This window comes from Cygnus olor, chromosome 1, assembly GCF_009769625.2.
Source record: "Cygnus olor isolate bCygOlo1 chromosome 1, bCygOlo1.pri.v2, whole genome shotgun sequence".
NCBI lineage: Eukaryota > Metazoa > Chordata > Aves > Anseriformes > Anatidae > Cygnus > Cygnus olor.
The window spans coordinates 157,182,448-157,195,017 of record NC_049169.1 but is presented as its reverse complement, the minus strand read 5'-3'; positions in this window follow the sequence as shown (position 1 = coordinate 157,195,017).

Here is a 12,570-nt window from a genome sequence, read left to right as displayed (position 1 = left end):
TATGCTGAAAAAAAAAATATTTTAAGTGTATTTTTTTCCTTGACTAAATCAGGCTGCTATGTTTATCTCAATGAGCTTTTATATCAGTGGGGAAATTGCAAGTTTTTGCACCATGTTTGTGCACCACACACAAACAGACCACTCTGAGAGAAAAATAAATAAATAAATAATTTTGTGGAAATTCTGTGGAGAACTGCAATGCAGTCGAAGAATGATTCTCTTCAGCAAGGAGTGATATGATTGTCTTTCTTATTTGGCTGTCATGATACAAAAACACATGCTACAAGCAATCAGTCAGATTTTCGTATGCCTGCTACATTAATGTGTTTTAAACACCTTTGTACTGATTGTATTATCTGTTCACTATGAAAAATGTACAGTTTTTTTTTTTTTTTTTTTTTTTGGTTGAGTCCAAGAAGGGGATATTTATTTCCTCTTAGCCCTAGAGAATAGAATCCATGTAAATAAAACAGAACAAGTTTTAGTCTATGAGAAAGTGTCAGGGCTCAGACTTTGTACTTAAGACTCTTTCTCCCAAACCAAGGTGACAAGATGAATATAGGAGAAAATCTCTAGCCTTTCCTGAATGCTGAAACTTATCCATGTGCTGGAAGAATGCTAGCTGGCACAAATGTAAACTTTGCTTCCTGACGGTCAAATAATATACACAACCACAGACCCATGCTTGAGACCTACGTTCTGACTTTTCTAGGTTTTCCAGCACGGGTATCATTCATCAGATTGTAAAAGGACCCAAATATGTAAAAGCAGAACAGCTATTACCAGAGCACTATTCCATGCTAGTTTTTTCAGCATGTCAGGAAGCATGTCAGCATGACATTGAGGCTGTGGAGAGTGTTCAGAGAAGGGCTACAAAGCTGGCGAAGGGTCTGGAACACAAGTCCTACGAGGAGAGGCTGAGGGAGATGGGGTTGTTTAGTCGGGAGAAGAGGAGGCTCAGGGGAGACCTTCTTGTTCTCTACAACTACCCGAAAGGAAGGTGTGGGGAGCTGGGGGTTGGCCTCTTCTTGCAGATAACTAGTGATAGGACAAGAAGGAATGGACTCAAGTTGTGCCAGGGGAGGTTTAGGTTGAAAATTAGGAGACATTTCTTCTCAGAAAGTGTAGTCAGGCATTGGAACAGGTTGCCCAGGGAAGTGGTGGAGTCACTGTCCCTGGGGGTGTTTAAGGAGAGGTTGGATGTGGTGCTTAGGGGTATGGTTTAGTGGGTGATTTTGGTGGTATGGGGAATTTTTGGACCAGATGATCTTGGAGGTCTTTTCGAACATTAATGATTCTATGATTCTATGAAGAAAAAAAAAAACAAACTGTAAGTTGAAAGCAAGTTCACACCAAAAAAGAGTAAGCTTTGAGTATATTATAGTGACTTCCTCTGGAATAGGAAAGCTTCTCTTTTTTTAGGGAAACATGGGATTATGTGTCAGGGGATTAGGACACAGTACATATACTGAAGTCCTCTTGAAGACTTTGTCACAGCCTCTTTAGCATGATATAGTGTGTTAGAAAAACACTGTAAAAATAATCTGTAGCACTGTGTTTTCATTTGGTATCTAGCATTGGCAGTACATGGCAGCTGCTGCCTAAAGATCAGGAGTATGTTCAAGAAATCTGGCACCTCTTAAAGGAACATCTGGGGCATTGACATTGCAATTAACCTCCGTGGCTAAGAAAAAAAAAAGAATGGTATATTTTCCGAATGCAATGAGAATTCTTCCTTCAGAGAATGCTCTTTGTGTTAACATAAGAAGAATAACATAAGGAGAAAAAAAACACCTAACAATGCAGAATTTAATTTGAAGGCTATAGCTCTACAAGGGTAATGAAAAAGGAGTCTATGGTGTAATGAGCAGGACCAGGTAAGGAGATCTGTATCCCATTTTTTCCTTTCCTGTAAGATCATTGGATAGCTACTGAGGGAAATAGGAAAAAACATAAATATTGAATACCTTCCATTTCCTATCAATGTGTGGTAATGTAGTAATTTAGCTGAAATCAATGGATTTACACAAATTACAAGTAAGATATTAAAACTAGAAGCAGATTTAATGTTTTTGCCAAGTGTATCTTTTCGTTCTCATCCTCAGACTATGACATTCCAGAGTATCTTAAATTTCTCTTGAAGGAAAAAAAAAAAAAAAAAGAGCTATGCATTTGGCTGAATCTACTGGTGGTTCAAACACATAGAATAACTCATCCAGAAAATTTGGATTTACTGGCTTGGGAAGTATTAATAACAAGGTTGAGGTTGTTTGCAACAGAAAAATCATATCTTAAAACATCATTACTGCTAATGTACATTAGTATAAGATCTGAAAGTCAACCAGAATACAAAATCTCTTCAGGAAGACTGATAATGAAAAATGAGATTTTGTGTACAAGATATTTGAGTTCTGATATTTTCCTTAAAGCAAATGTTCTGCTTGTTTGTTTATTGGAAATGTGAGTAGTTTTTTGCCATTGGATTTTTTTGTGCATGTATGAGTTAGGGTTCCCAAGAACAGTAGGTTAAAAAAAAATAAATACTGAGGTTGCTTCCACATAATTACAGAAAGCAAAACATACAAAAGGATGTTTGCTCTTTGCCATTTAGAAAAATAAAGCATCTAGTGGTAGAAGAACTATTAGAAAAGGTTATTATTAAAGATACCAATAAAGACTCTTCATTTAGGATGAAATCTATCAAAAATTAACTGTCAATTACTCAATAAGCCAGAAAACCCACATAATCCATATTCCAGGCAAAATGTTTATATATACCTAGACTGCAGGGTATAAAATCAACACCTTCTTCGGGTTTGTACGTTATATTTTATAAATTGTTATATATAATTTTTTTTTCCTAAAATCAAGGATTATATCGGCTTCTATAGACAAGATTTAGGCAGCTGTAGACTGTTCACTAGACAGAGATTTAAGAAATCAACCAGAACCTTCAATTTCAAACAGCACTTGAATGAATGTAATCTTTTAAATTAATATTTTGGACTTTTCACCTACAATGACAACTAAGTATATTATCTATTCCGTGAGACCTTGCTACTTATATTTATCCACTAACATTTATAGATGTCCTTTTTAGTTTCACAAGCAACATACTATGGATAGCTTATCTGTGCTTATATGTGTATGGATGTATTTATTCTCTAAGAGTCACTAATTGCTAACATTGTTTTCCCAAACAGTGCAACAATGCATAAAAAGCACTAGATATCTCTGGCCCATGATGTGACTACAATAAGAGAAATTGTGTTTCTGTGCCACTGGTTGATATGAAATCACAACATTTGTTGTTTTATTTCTTGGCCTCTTTCATTAGTTATCTGTGAGTCTATTTTTTCAGGTAAAGAATTTTTTCTTTTCCACAGTCTAATTTTCTGATCTCTGCATAACAATGTACTGAAGTGCAGTGAAGATTCCAATCTATTTAAATAAACCTAGGATCCCTTTATTAAGCTGTTGATGTGCCTTCACTATTTTTGTTCTGCCTTAAAATTACTTTAAAATTATTCCATATTCAATTATGACAAATTGATAGCTTTTAAAATGCAAGTTGATACCACACACTATATCTTTTTTTCCTCCAAGACAGAACAAAACACTCCAGTATTCCTGCAGAGATCATCCTCAAATTCAGATTCCCACAGCCTTCACCATTATTATTCACCACCTCCTGTTTTAAACTGCTTAGTAAAATTGTTCTTCCTTCCATATTGGGTGAAAATTATTTATATCTTATTTCTATAGAACATTTCTTGTAGGATGTGTGAGGTATATTTAGGTTGATTGTTGATGAAATACAAAAAATACATATATTATAAACATTCGATTTTATGGTTTCGGATTCAGGGAATAAGCGTCTTAACTATGAAATCAGTTGCATGCTTCATTTCACTATTGTATATCATTCACTGCCCCATTTCTTCTTCTATTTTGTTAGATTATGGGATTTTTCATACAGTAGTAGAGGCATCAAATCATTTTATTAACAGGATGAAAAAGCTTTGGTATCTGCATCATGTTGAACTCATTAACTGATTCATCTTCCAATAATTTAGACAAGGTTAGAAACAAAATACTTTACAGAACATTCTGGGAAAACAAAAAAGAATTTATCGCTATTAGGGAAAATGGAAATATAAAATGATAACACTCAAAGAATACTTACTGAGCAATTTCTGAGTCAGAATCAATCACTTAAAATCCATATTCTAAGCTTAGCACTGTTATAATACTTTATTTTAACTAACTTGGTACTAAATAGAAAAGTTGACCTACAATTCTTGTTAGCAGGACCTGTCATTAATGTTATTTTTTCCATCCAGGATGCCTCTGAAAGTGATATCTTCTGATTGAAATAATGAAGAAATCACATATGCTCAAGGGTGACAAAGACTCCATAACATAAATCGTTCAAATTCATATAACAATATAAGATCTAAACATCTATAAAAATACAGGATATAACTTGTATATTTAGTCAAAAATATTATTTAAGGAGATTAAAATTTTAGGCATAATGTCATTCTCAGATCACCATATATTTGAAAAATCTTAAAAAAATATACACAATATAAAATGACTATGTTAAAGATTCTGAATCTGCAGTACATCCTAGTCAGCTGGCTGTATCAGTTGCCATTGAAATGTATTTTCTATTAAAATATATATATATATATATACATACCCTTTAAGCAAAGTCGTAATTGTCTTCAATATTTAAAAAGAAACTAAAATAACTCACACTTTTGCTTAACATAAAAACTTTGATGTGACCTTTCTTCCTGGGTTAAGTTTGATAGTGCATTATAAAACCTCATTATTTTCCAGATGCACCAGGAATAATATCAAAGATATAGGGTGTGAGGCTGTTTAGAGATTTCTTTATTGCACCTGAGAAGAGAGAGCAGACAGCTGACATTTCCACTGCCTTGATAACATCTGTTTTTTCCACAGTATAACTTCACTATGCTTTCTTTTTTTTTTTTTTTTTTTTCCCCACTGTTTCCAACTTCTGAATTCTTTAAAAAGAAGAATCTGCTGTACGCATTTCTTCACAGGTTGTCTGATGTTATCCTCAATTTCTACAGTAATTTACCACTTTTTTCTGACATTTATTAACCTCCTGTTGCTGATGCATGTTTAGTTTCTAAAAGATATTTCTCACTTCTTTCAGTCTTCTATGCAGTGAGAGTATCACTTTTGTTCTTTAAGTTACCTTGCTTCAAACTTCTGTTCTTTAAGTTATTTTCATATATAACTCCATAACTTTGTTTATGGAGTAAAGGGCAGTACAGTACAAACACTTCGTAGAGAAACATGCATCACATTTCAAAGTCAAGTTCATCTTAACATTTTCTACACAGTCTTTCAACATCATCACATTTATGTTGTAATCAGTTATCAAATGCCCCTAGGTTTTCTACTGTAATTCAAGCACAAAAAAATCATCAACACTTTATGAGAGGATTCATCTCACATGACTTTAGGCACCTGAAGCCTTAGCTTAGCGAGATGTGATGGACCATGCTAGTCACTCTATGCCCTCTGTTTAATATACTAAGAAGAATAATGCTTCTGTGCAGTTGTGACATTCTGTACACTTTGGAATTCAAAAGAGGATCTGATATTTCTTGCTCAAAATCAAATATCTGACATGATATCTAAACCAGCTGAATTGTTTCTCAAGTAATTTGTTTTTATGCTTCTTATTTTCAATTCTTAGCTTATTTTTTAAAAGTTTAAATAAAACTTCTGATGAACAGTTTGTAGTTGCAGCAGTGAAATTCAAATTTCCATATATAACTTCTAAGATTTAAACTTGTTAAAAAATATGAGCACACTTTCACTGCCAGTTTAGTTGCAAAATGATTGTTCATAAGGAAAAATTTTGAATGATTGCTATATTTCTATGTTTTCTTTAGGTGAATTATTTTATCTGACATTTAAAAAGGGATTTCTTAATTGATGTTCAGTATTCTTTTAGTTTATTTTTTAATTTATTTAATGTTTTATTTAATGTCTTTTATTATATATACGTAATACCTAATAATATAATACATAACTTGATAGTAGCATAATCTGAGTTATCTAATAGTGAAATTGTAATCATTAATCAGACATATGTCTGAAAAGAACTGTCCGAACACCTGTGTATTCTGTCCGTTTGAAATCATAGCACCAAGGAATACAATTTTTAAGTACAAGGGTTTAGGTGGAATTTATACCAGTTGAATTGTATATCTTCATTAATTTCTCCTCTCTAACTTTATGTTGTTTACTCATGTATCTGTTCTGGGACCTCAGCAAACCTCCACTATCAGTTTATAATAGAGGAAACTGTTACTACATTTAAACTGCTTATTTTCTTAACTGCCTTTTCCCTATTTCTTCAAACGTCTTAAGCAGAAAACTACTCCTTGTCAGAATGACTTTTTTGTTAAAAAAACATTACATGTCTTTAGAGTGGCTACATTTTTCTGGCTTAGTGTTTTAGAAATGTGTCAGGAGTAGGAAGGTTAGGTGGCCTAGAAATTAACAGAAATCAAGAATTGCTGAGTAATGGGAGACAGATGTGAATGAAAATAATAATAATAATAATAAATATATAATAATAAAGAATAATGGGCCAAGAAAAGAATCCGGAGTTTAGGACTATTCCTGATTTTATCATCTAACCAGTTGACTAAAGATCAGAAGATGAGTAAAATTACTAGACAATTAATAAAAAGTTATTATCTGTTTCTTATCCAAGCTCCTCTCATTTCTCTCAGTTATTTATAGGTTTTGTTCTTAAAACTCCATCTCCCTTTTAGCTATCTCAGTATCTCTTCTTCATCCACTTTCTCCATTCTCCACTGTTCCAAACCATTCAGACAGGTGATTAACAAATGCTGATTTTTGTTTCCAAGAAAATATCTTTCATCCACTGTCCCTTGAAAAGTTTTCCAAGTGCTGTAACACTTGTCTAGTTCTTGCTCGTATCTTCACAATCTGAAATCACCAATCACTTTGGTAATCTGCGTATTACAATCACATAATTCTTCATTCATATTACACTGATACTGTAGCTGGAAAACTTTGTGTCTTTCTGGTCTCAGAAATCCATTTCAATTTGATTTCAATTGGTCTGAATGCCATGTTAATACACTGAAGATTAGCATGCAAAAATGACATGTTTATTGAATAGCATTATCCCTACAACTGTGTATATGTTCAGAATAAATTGTAGTATAAATGCATTGACAGCAGCTAATCTCAGAAGATTAAATGTGCATCCCTAATAAACTCTTTACTCATGCTAGAGAAGAGTGAATGACAAGGAGTGCAAGATCTTATCTAAAAGGCAAAATACATTACAGTGCATAATAATGCACATAACAGGTCTGCTCAGATATGAGCTAAGAAAGAATGCAAGAAATGAGTGCAATAATATGTCTGAAGACAGAGCACTTATTCTAGTTTTGGGTAAGTCTGCTTTTGAGATCAATTAGATCACATAACTCCTGCAGACAGGAAGAATAGCAGTAATAAAACCGAAAACAAAGAACATATTGCACAATGTGCTGACAAGGTCAAATTGATAGTAATGATGCATGACGGCAGCACTGCAATACGGTTGTCTAATATCGTATGCATCTGATATTGGTTTTCATTACCTATACCCTGGAGTACAGTCAGAAGTTCACTAAAATGATAGTGATTACCTAAAGCGAAAAGGCAAATAAGACAGTCAGTTCAGTACTTGTGCATCCTACAAACTGCATGAAGGTAGACAAAATTGAACCTGATATTAGATCTACAAGGCTTACTACCACTGGGATCAAGTTGAATTTATACTGTTTTTTATTAATTTTTAAACTGATGCAGTGCTTTAAAGTACATTCTTAGTGAGTTCATTAAAACAGTCCATCAGAGACCATGATACCTCTCTTCAGAACAAATCCATAATCTACATTATAAGCAAGTACTGTAATCAGTCTATCATGCATATCAGACACAAGACATACTGTTCTTCCGAAAGCTTATGCTTCAAGTTGATACCAGGAGGATACTTAAAATCTTGGGGTTGTGCCCAGTTTGTATAAATCCCAAATGTCTGGATGAATTGCTAAGGCTCTCTCTCTTCAGTCATTACTTAATTGAGGAATTATATTCTGTTTGGAGAATCATTACTACATACATTCAGCAAAGACAATCTCATTGGCATTATGTTGCATCTTCTGGCTTAAACATGCTTAATATGCTTTCTGAATACCAATTAAGGTCGCATCTTGCACGGTTATAAACCTTTTCTCCTCCCAAAGGACCGGGTTTCCCACAGAACATTTTGGGAAGGACAGGGAGGCTAGGGGAAAATCAGTCTTAGAAAATCCCACACTAACTTGCTCCTTTAAATAAGTGTCTAAAAGTTCATTTTCACATTTGAAAACTTTCAGAAAAGTTAGTGTAATTTCATAACCCTTCCTAAATGTGTTCAAACTCACAAAGGCTTAAAAATCTTTAAGAATTTTAGCACCAATCTGTCAATATTACTTTTTAACCAACAATAAACACATTTCTGTAAATTTCTCTAAATTATGCCTACTGCATTTTTATCACTAAGCATAACATTTTTACCTCATGTTTTCTTTTTAAAAGGAGAAAAGCAACTTTCTTAATGTCTTTTATTATTTTATTCTTTGTCAGCTTAACTGTAAACAGCCAAACACATTACCTATGCAGAAATAATGTTTTTGAAGTTTGAAGTTTGCTGATACCAGTTTATTATGGATAGAGTACTATCCTAACATCTCTTACATACATTATGCACCTTCAACCAAACAAAAAGCCTGAAGTAGACTTGTCAGTGCTTATACTTTTCTCTATACTCCTTAAAATGGCAGGTAGAATGATGACTAATGTAGTCTGCATCAAGATGATTTGCCTAAAACACTGAAATTAAAACAAGAAATAAAAACACATTAACAGCTAAGAGTTTTTGTGCTGAAAAAGAAAAACATATAGAGGTAAGCAGCATTACAATGGTTGTAATTAGTTCTGCAATGAGTAATATATTAAAATTTACTGTTCTTTATCACCTGGGAAACCTTTTTTTCTGAAACACTGAATGTGTTTCTGTGACGAACAGAACAAGAGAGACTCCTGCGGGCTCAAACTCTAAAAAAAATTAACAGTTTTATTAACTTTATTACTTATTTCTTCTATAATAGTACTCGAAGGCTCTGAAAATAAGTGAATATTCTAGACTTAGTCCTGCAGCTCAGAAGAGAACCATTTGAGATTTTTAAAAATATCTGAGACAAACCAGCAGAAGAAAGAAAGGCAAAAGTTGAGATACATTCACAATCACATTAGCTACCATCCCATAGTTTATGTGGTTCTAAAATATCTACAGTGAGCTATGAGGCTACTTCTTGAGTACATGCTGCTTTTATTGTAGAAAGGGATTATTTGGTGTAAACGTATATATACATATATATATATCCTATGCTTAAGTATACCAAATCATATCAGTAATAAGCGCAGAGCTCACAAAATGATCTTACTCAGATTAATTCTAAGTCTCAAGTTAAATTCTAACTTATTATGACTAAGTATTAGAAGTGGCAGTTACATTGTAGCATATTGCTGTTTTCCTCACAGGGCCTTTGCTTTATTCTGTGCGTAGGATGATGGCCACTACTCAGAGAATGAAGCAGCTGCTGCTCAGTATACCTTTATCCTCTTCCTGCAATATGTCCCTACATGCTATGCAAACCCTGCATTGAAAAGGTAATTTGTTTCCTCTTAGCAGTTTTTGTGGTGCTCACTTATGTTTCTGAGAGGTAGATCCTAGATTTAGGGGCTGGACAAAGATATTTAAATATCCAAGCACCAGTTAATGTAGTGGGAACTATGCACTGCACAGAAACATTGCAAAATCTCCAAGAATCTCCATCCTTTACTGGACGCAGGAGGGAACATAAATACTGAGGATAAGGAAAAGGCTGAAGGTCTAAATGCCTTCTTTATATCTGTCTTTACTAGTCAGACAGACCACTCATTCTCAGAGTACTCAGCCTCCTGACGTGGAAGTCTGGGATGGGGAGAAGAAGAACCTCCCTCCCCACCCCCCCATTTCAGGTGCAAACTGGACTGTCACAAGTCAATGGAGCCAGATGGGATCCACCTGAGGGTGTTGAGGGAGTTGGCAGATGTGATTGCTGGGCCGTTTTCCATTATCTATAAGCGGTCATGGTCATCTGGAGAGGTCCTAGATGATTGGAGACACCCATCAATATGAAGGGTTGTAAGGAGGACCTCAGGAAACTACAGGCCTGTCAGCATGACCTCGGTGCCAGGAAGGTGATAGAACAGGTCATCTTGAATGCAATCACACAGCATGTGCAGGACAACCAGGGAATCAGGCCCAGTCAGCATAGGTTCATGAAAGGCAAGTCTTGCCTGACCAATCTCATCTCCTTCTATGATCAGATGACCCACCTGGTGGGTGAGGGACACGGTCTCCCACATTATTTTCCTAGAGAAGCTGGCAGCCCATGGCTTGGACGGGTACACTCTTTGCTGGGTTAAAAACTAGCTGGACGGCCAGGCCCAGAGAGTGGTAGCGAATGGAAGGAAATCCATCTGGCGACCGGTCACCAATGGTGTTCCCCAGGGGTTGGTGTTGTGGCTTATCCTCTTAATAATCTTTATTGAAGATTTGGATGAGGAAATTGAGTGCAACTTCAGTAAGTTTGCAGATGACACCAAGCTGGGGGGAAGTGTCAATCTGCTGGAGGGTAGGAAGGCCCTGGGGCAGAGCTGGGGGCAGTGTGGCTTGAAAGCTGTGCAGAGGAAAGTCATCTGGGGGTATTGGTTGATGCTCGCCTGAACATGAACCGGCAGTGTGCTCCTGTGGCCAAGAAGGGCAACAGCATCCTGGCTTGTATCAGGAATAGTGTAACCAGTAGGACCAGGGAGGTGATCATTCCCCTTGTACTCTGCTCTGGTGAGGCCACACCTCGAGTACTGTGTTCAGTTTTGGGCCCCTCACTACAAGAAGGATATCGAGGCCCTGGAGCATGTCCAGAGAAGGGCTAGGAAGCTGGCGAAGGGCCTGGAACACAAGTCCTATGAAGAGAAGCTGAGGGAACTGGGGTTGTTTAGTCGGGAGAAGAAGAGGCTCAGGGGAGACTTTCTTGCTCTCTCCAACTACCTGAAAGGAAGTTGTGAGGAGCTGGGGGTCGGCCTCTTCCCACAGATAACTAATGATAAGACTAAAGGGAATGGCCTCAAGTTGTGCCAGGGGAGGTTTAGGTTGGAAATGAGGAGACATTTCTTCTCAGAAAGAGTAGTCAGGCATTGGAACGGGTTGCCCAGGGAAGTGGTGAGTCACTGTCCCTGGGGGTGTTTAAGGAGAGGTTGGATGTGGTGCTTAGGGGTATGGTTTAGTGGGTGATTTTGGTGGTATGGGGAATTTTTGGACCAGATGATCTTGGAGGTTTTTTCCAACCTTAATAATTATATGATATTTGAAGATTATAGTTCAGGGGTGTGAATGTCCACTAGGGTATCCTATACTGTACCACGGAGGCAGCACAAACACAACCTTGCATGCCCCAAATCCACCCTGATTTTCCTAAACAATGAAGCAATGTAAAGATAGGAGCCATGTAAAGATGGGAGCTGCACTCTCCAAAGTGTTATAACCATTCATATATGACAGTCAACCTGAGCCGCTAATTTCTGGCTCTCAGGAAAAAACGTAATCTCAGTAACTCTTGGTTTTGGAGGTGATAAGTGTTTTTTTCCCTTGATGTTTTGTGCAGTATTGCTTTATACAACCATTGCTAAGTTGACATTCATTCCTGAGGTACCTAACGCTCATGGGTAACTCTTTTGAGGATGCCCAAGTATCTGCATCTGGACAAGCACAAATTTACTGTGTTTTGTCACCACTGAATAGTCTTGCACTTGGTAACCTATTGCCCACCACTGGATTTTAGAATTAAGGTTTTTATCCATTATTTTCACCTAAGGTGAAAAAAAGTTGTTCTTTGAGATAGTCAATGTCACAGAAAGCATAATTGGGAGAGCAGTAATATTTTCTTTTATTGAATAAATTAGTAGTTAGGAATTCTTCTGTGAAAAAGAACATTCTCACTAAAAACCTTTCTATATAAGGCGACTTGAATGCACATTTTCAGAGCACCCCTGACTCCCACTGATTTAAGATTATAGTTGTCATGATGAAATATTTCTGAAAATAAATTTGATGTATTTCTTGAAAAATACACCTCTGACTACACTACTGCAAAAGGAGAAACTTCAGTGATTTGCTCAGTATCACCTCAGTTATTTACAAAAGGATTTACCATGAAATCCATTTTGCAGAATATTTCAAGAACTTTCTTAAGTTCTGAATCATTCTCTCTCTGCTTCTCCCTCTTTCATCTTCAGTGTCTTTCTTACATTCTAGAAATAGGATCATGACTTCACTGCCACATATAGGTTGCAGACCAGAAGACAGCAAATGTGAGTGTAGCCATGAGGGTCACAAGCCCCATG